Raw genomic sequence first — 7,748 nt, 5'->3', positions numbered from 1 at the left:
CACGAAAAGTAGTCTATTTCGCATATTTTCATACGCTTATGTCATATGGTATTATTTTTTGGGGTAATTCTTCTGATTCAAAAAGGGTATTTTTGGCTCAAAAACGGGCTGTTCGAGCTATGTGTGGTGTAAGTTCGAAAACCTCTTGTCGACCCCTATTCAATAGTCTGGGAATTTTGACATTGCCCTCACAGTATATATTTTCTTTAATGTCGTTTGTTGTTAGCAATATTAGCTTATTCCCAAGAGTTAGCAGCTTTCACTTAGTTAATACTAGGCAGAAATCAAATCTGCATGTGGAATGCACTTCCTTGACTCTTGTGCAGAAAGGAGTGCAGTATTCTGCTGCATCCATTTTCAATAAGCTACCACAAGAACTCAAAAATCTTAGCAGTAGCCCAAACGCTTTTAAGTCTAAACTGAAGAGTTTCCTCCTGGCTCACTCCTTCTATTCTGTCGAGGAGCTCCTGGAAGAGCTAAAAAATTAAGCAAATTCCAGTGTTACATTCTTTATTTTCTTTATTTAAACTAACGACGTGTCGCCTGAATATGTTTCTTATATTTCATTTTTATCTGTTTCTACAATCTACAACTGAATATGTTTCTTATATTTCATTTTATCTGTTTCTACAATCGTGTTATAATTTCATGTATTGACTCGTTCCATGACCATGGAGACTTCTCCTTAATGTGGTCCCACAGAACAATAAATAAATAAATAAATCATAATAAGCAGTGCTGTTTTTATAATATATATTTTATAGTCAAAAGACTACAGAGGATTTGAAAAATATTACTTTAATTGTACGCCAATTTCAATCCTGTTCCAAGAATTTTCCTTATGCATCTCCTTCTCCTCACTCGCCACTCGCTCAGAAACACACCTGTCTCCTTTTGTTATGCCACTTAATAATTTCTTATACGATAATGCCAACAGAAGTTTCATTATACGTTTACTTCAATCGTCAAGAATCAGCTCAAATTCCATGAATCTGAAAATATGGAAATGTAAACCAAGTATGATAGGTTGCACAACTGTCATTGTGCCGTTATTGTCGTTGTTAACTTCACACTAGTTTTATGAAATGTTATCTGGATGGTTACTACTTTGTACTGGTTAACTAATGTATGCCATTTTCAAAGTCTGCGTCTTGGAGAACAAATTTGGTTTGAGCCATTCCTTCCCTGTATAACGCTTATTCAGTTGCCTCCAGTTACGAAATTTTATTCATAGTAGCAGACATAGCAATACATAAGCTACACCTGTTGTTCACTGTAATTACTGCATTCCATGACTTACTTTTTGTAAACATTTACTTTTTTCTGACAAACAACGGCCTCATTACACCCCAGCCTTAGCACATCCTAGCGGATTATTCTGTATGTATCAACCTTAACCCTTGAAGTCATCTTGAACTTGCCTGTTGTTGACCAGATACTAAATATCCATTTGGACATATTTCAACTGGGTCATAACAGTGACATTAAGCATTTGTTAATCTTCAACCCATATTTCCTAAATTATGGCTCCACTTAATCGGTGAAAATGTAGTAAGTCTAGTATTTTTACTGATACTTTTTGTTTGCAGCCTTTGAGAATGACATAACGTTGGAATGTATGTGGCAAACTAGAACAATAAAATTGTTGTCAAGACGTCTCAGAGAGCTTAAGCGGATCATAAGGAGTTTTAAAGACATGCCTATGAATCACAGATCATTCAGATTCGCTTGAAATCATCATTGGGTCATTTATACAATAATACACCGTCCGTCCAGCAAATTCCGAGACTGATTTTATTTCTGGCTTATAAGCGACATCACCTGTAAGCAACAGATGTGCATTCGACAGTCAGTTGTGGGCAGACAGTGTTAAGTAGCAGATGTGCGACCGTTGTGTGACAACGTTGTTGCCTCGCAAATCGAAATGCAGCAACAACTTTAATCAGATATTGAAGACATTCTCCAGAATGCTCTGAAGAAGAGGAAAGTGTGCGAATCTTGACCTCTGAATAAAAACAACGACGAGTGGTTCAAATCCATAACGCGGAAAACTCTTTTTTGGGAATAACCACAATTCGAGAGGAGACTTATCAGTACGAACCTGCTATGAAACGACAAAGGTTCTAAATTCACAAGAAGCGTCAAGGATTTGACGATATAACTGATAATCAGGCCATTACGACATTCGAGTTGATTACAAAGAAGAACTTTCCTGACAGTTTCACATGGTTGGGTGACTGTTCTGTGTTTTGTGCTTAAGTGGAAGGAGAATATGCTGAATCCCTGAAGCGTTAAATGCACCATTTTAACGTTCCAATTTTTTAAAATCCAATCTCGAAACTTTCTGGACTGACAGGCTATGAAGTCTTTTCTAAAGAGGTATAAATTACGCACTATTATATTTCCATAAAGGTCACTTGTTCATATCCCGTCAGTCCAGGCTACTTATTCATACCCCGTCAGTCCAAAAATTTTCGAGACTAGGTTAAAAAAACAGAAACGCTAACATATATATATATATATATATATATATATATATATATATATATATATATATATATATATAAAGGCCCACAACAAGAATGAGCTTTTATACACTGACGGTTCAACGACTGACAAATAACAGAAAGTTCTGACTGCGAATCAACAAACATGCAAATCGTACTCTACAAACTATGACAGTAAAGATAATATAAGTCTTAAGGAGACTCAAATTCACTAACAGAATGTCCGAAGATACAGCTAGCTACTATAGCCGTAATCGCAATAACTCATACACACTGTCAACTTTGGTAACTGTAAGGAGGCTGGAGGTTAATAGAAGGATGAAGGTAAAAGCAACGAAAAATCTCCACAAGAATGGCACACAAGTTACCAAGATTGAGAACAGCAGTAATTAGACATCTCATGACAACTAAAGATCACTGAAAATTTTCTTTAACTACTTCGAGACTGGATTTTTCGTCATGAAGCCTGTGAGAAACATTCATGCAGAATAAGGGTGGCGTATAAGAACATGTAAATCAGCTCTTGTTTATTTATGAAGGAATTGTGAATAAAATCAGTGAATTCACAAAAACCAACGTTAGCTTGAACTGTGAACAACAAATCCGCTCATGGTCGTTGTTGTTGTACAGAGACGTAAAATTTTGCACAAAATCGTCGGATAGTTTAAATAACTCTACGGAGATGGCGATGTAATCCGACAGCTTGTAAATAATGTATATCATGATCACTGTAGAGGCCTGCTGCTTAAATAAAATTATTTTATTCACCATCAGGTTCGATCACACCGATCATCATCAGGCCCATAAAAAGTCAAGACATTTTACTTAAGCGTGCTGCCAATAATAAAACGCAATCTGAGTTATTCTTTGATAATGATACCTACTGATAAAAAAGCACGCCATGAGAGTTGTATTGCTCAAAAGACGTCGGTCACAAGCGTGACCTTTGACGTTTTTGTTATTTAATAACGATCCAAATCATCTAAATTGATAAACAAAGGTTTTATTCGAACTGCATGCTATTTTGGTAATCAACACGTTCTGTAAACATTTAATTAGTGTGCATTTAAATAGATTTAAATAGTGTAAAGCAATAGAAATACGAAATGTGGCAAGCATACAATAACATATAACGTAACAAGAAGCTGTGAGATAAACGTATATGTATTTCACAGATCTCATTTTTGTATCTATTAATTGCTTTATGTACATATATATGTTAAGATTCTTTTACTGCTATCTGATTCTAAGAGTACATTATATTTCTCTTGCGGCAACAACAGTTTTGGTTTTGCGTGCACGAACACGCAGGAATTTTTTTTTTTTTTTTTTTTTTTTTTTTTTTTTTTTTTTTTTAGTAGGCCTGTGGTTGAGAGCGTGTCGGTATTTGGGTGCGTCTAGAAGACGTTCTTCGAGGTTCGAAGCAGGCTACGCTGGTATGGGTCGTTAGTTATGCAGAATGTCCTACTGTGATTTGTATTATGTGTAGAGCCACCAGTATATTACTGGTACGTGGTTTTTAAAGAAACTAATGACTGTCAAGGCCGATACTTTGTGCAAATAAGGCAGAAACGTCGAAATGGGTCTTTGGTTTTTTGTTAACCTGAGCCATCACAGACACTTCCTAAACCTGGCAGATCAGGATCTTAGCATCAGTTAAAGTTTCTTGCCCGCTCCCTCTACAGCCGGCAAGTAAGGAGGAGGATCAGGCTTTTATCCAGCGAGAGGATAATGGGAGCACGTTACAAAGTTAAGAATCAACAAGCGTGTGAAGGTGTGCACATCCGCACTTGTGCGTGTGTGCGTGCATGTCTGGTTAAGTGAGTATTACAGCAGTTTTAAGGCACTGAACAGACTTGGTTTTTTACCAGTCAAGTAAACTGAGAAAAAACACTTTCATTGATATCTGTAGTTAGGTGTTTTTCTCGGTCGCTCGAGGGTGTATCCACCTCTGACGTGTAATGTATTCCCCGATGTAAAAAAAAGGGTCCCAAGGGCGCGGCGGCACTAAAGCCACAATCGTGACCACACCCTGCGAGCAAGGTCTTCCGATGGCAACGCCCGTCGCCTTTACGATCTGATATCTCGCAGTAGACAAACAATGGGCTAACGGACTGGGCGTATTGCATTTGCGTACTTCTAATAGTTGGTCCCTAGCCTGAAAACTGTTTGAAATGCTCACTGAGTGACCTGAAACGATTCTGGGCACTCATTGAACTGTCCAGCTAGCCAGATTAACCCAGACGCTCCCCTCAGCAATATCACGGCTGATTTCCTCCCACATCGCTTTACACCTGAGTTAGTGCTTGTTCTCTCGTGATCTATAATCTTCGTTTATCTTTTCTTAAAATTTTCGCTACGTTGTTCGATGATCCTTTAACTAACAGCGACGTGTTAATCTTCGATACTCGTTTCCCCTATTTTGCTGTTAGTCCCTGTGTAATGTGAGGCTTGTGAATCAAGATTTTCGGTATAGATTTCTGTCTGAGTCTATTATGAAAAGGATTTAGAGATGAAAATGATGCACTTACAACTCAGAGTCTGTTGTGACGTTTATTGTGGGCAGATACGCCGAAATAATGTTTATGGAAAAAAATACCTCCTTTACGTTCGTAGGGAATGTGTTCTTTATGAGCAACCCTTGTAATATTACTTTCTTTGATTTTATTTAAGATATAGTGTTTGAAGAACGCTATGTTATATAAAGTACTAATTCCCCATGGTATTTTGCATGTTGCTTTCTCGAAAGCTTCGATCTTACTGGAACGTTTCTCAAAGAACCTGTACACGTCTCTGTCTTAAATCAAACAGCAAGCCATTCCAGCGAAAACGTAGGAAATAAGAAGAAAAAGAAACGAAAAATAAGAAGTAGAAAGAAGCGTATGGTTTCTGAGTAACGTTTACCTGTATGCTACAGTGGACAGCAATGATTTCCGATAGTAAGGCAACGTTTACGGGTAAAATTCTGGGACGAATGGACAAGGTTCGAATTACCTTTCCCAGAATTTTGACTTTCCCGTGTTTCCTTCCATGCTCTCCCACAAATGTTACCGAGATCAACTAAGTGCATCAGTTTACACGGTTTTGTAAACACACTTCAGAAAGTTTTTGTTCTTTCTCCACTTTTTTGCAATTGCAGTACTGAGTTCGGCGTAGTTAAGTTGTTGTGGTAAAACTTGTAGTAAATTGAACTGATCAGTGTCAAGTTCATTCTTATCAGTATCAGTTGCAAGGTCTTTGAGGTACAGTGTCACATAGTCATTATTATGTAAGCAAAGTAATTTAGTACTAAAATTCAACATTTATATCTAATTTGAGTATCAGACGTAGGCATTTATTTTGAACGGAATTACTCGTACAATTCCACTAAATTAAATTACCTTCGTCACTGATATAAACTTTCTAGTTTCACGTTGTCTCCGAATTAGTTACCTCGCATAATCGATACAGTAATATGTGCCACCAAGAGACAAACACACTCCAGACCGGTAAAAAATTAATGTATGTTTAGCAGTGTCCCTGCTTATCATCGGAAACTGAAAGCATGTTAATATGAAAATAATGGTAAAATAAGCCAGTCTGTGGAAATTTTAGAGGTATACGTCAGAGGTTACAAAGCTGAAATAAACAACCTTTTTAAATAAATGTAAAACCTTCTTCGTTCATAAGATAATTATAAATGTTAACACTGAGCGCTACAGTGATTCAAATAAGGATCTTCGCCTCTTATTTGCAATATTAAGCTGCCCTGTTCTGCCGATTGCACCTCACCTCGAAGTTCCGAACAGTCACAGTACTCGTGTGATCTGCCTTTCATCCGTATTTCATAATGATTGTCTATAATGTTGAGCAACTACCAGCACCATGGCAATGGATGAACGAGGCTTCTTCTCAGCCTCCGCCACAGCCGTTCTTCGCTGCTATCATGCGTCGAGTAAGAAGATGAACGAGTTACCAGAACACGAGATATTTACTACGTTCTTGACTATCCATGAGAGCCATTTTGTTCTATCAAAACTGCGAATAACGTGCGTATAGAAGAGAAGGACGTAATCTGAATTCTTCAAGCGGTTCGTGTTGTTTTGGGTACAAAGGAGTGCTTTTCATAATTTCCAGCTAGGGCCTATTCAACACTGTTATTAAAAATATCGTGCGTTTTTTTAGTTTCCATTCGTTGCGTATCTTCTTTGGTTTAAAGCTTGTGTTCAGCGAACACCCGTTTGTCGTTTATATTCTATAAGTTTCCTTTAATTTGCGTCTACAGTCACAATCTTTTCTGTTTAACAGATTACCGGTTTCGGTCTTTAATGACCATCATCAGATCTGTTTCATAAAAACAAAGTCCTAATGCAATGCAGCCATAATGTTTTTTAAACAGTAGTTTTACTGACAACATGACTCGTGCATGTGATGTGATATATATGTATTTGACGATGCTGGTGCTGATACCGCATTTAACAGTTGACTATGCCACTATGGCTGCAGTGCATTAGGAATTTGTTTTTATGAGACAGATCTGATGATGGTCATTAAAGACCGAAACCGGTAATCTGTTAAACAGAAAAGATTGTGACCATAGACGTAAATTAAAGGAAACTTATTACATATACGGGTCATTAACTATATATGACGGTAGTATCTGTTCCCGAAAGAACAGTTACCGTGGATGACCATGCAGCGTTGCTAGAAATGAAATGATATTTAAATAGACACCCTATCTGCAAGCAGGCGTTGATACACTTCATTGGGGACATGTTGAAAATATGTGCCCCGACCGGGACTCGAACCCGGGATCTCCTGCTTACATGGCAGACGCTCTATCCATCTGAGCCACTGCGGGCACAGAGGATAATGCGTCTGCAGGGACTTATCCCTTGCACGCTGCCCGTGAGATCCACATTCCCAACATGTCCACTATTAGGCGCACTACGAATGTAGTGGTGTGGACATGTTGGGAATGTGGATCTCACGGGGAGCGTGCAAGGGATAAGTCCCTGCAGACGCATTATCCTCTGTGCCCGCAGTGGCTCAGATGGATAGAGCGTCTGCCATGTAAGCAGGAGATCCCGGGTTCGAGTCCCGGTCGGGGCACACATTTTCAACATGTCCCCAATGAAGTGTATCAACGCCTGCTTGCAGCTAGGGTGTCTATTCAATTATCATTTCATATACGGGTCACTGTGATTTTTCGCGACGATGTCGCAGCTTGTGTTTATATTCTAGTTTTATACATCTGCCCGT

This window comes from Schistocerca serialis, chromosome 1 (genome assembly GCF_023864345.2).
Source record: "Schistocerca serialis cubense isolate TAMUIC-IGC-003099 chromosome 1, iqSchSeri2.2, whole genome shotgun sequence".
In the NCBI taxonomy this organism is placed as follows: domain Eukaryota; kingdom Metazoa; phylum Arthropoda; class Insecta; order Orthoptera; family Acrididae; genus Schistocerca; species Schistocerca serialis.
Note: the sequence above shows the minus strand (reverse complement) of the source record.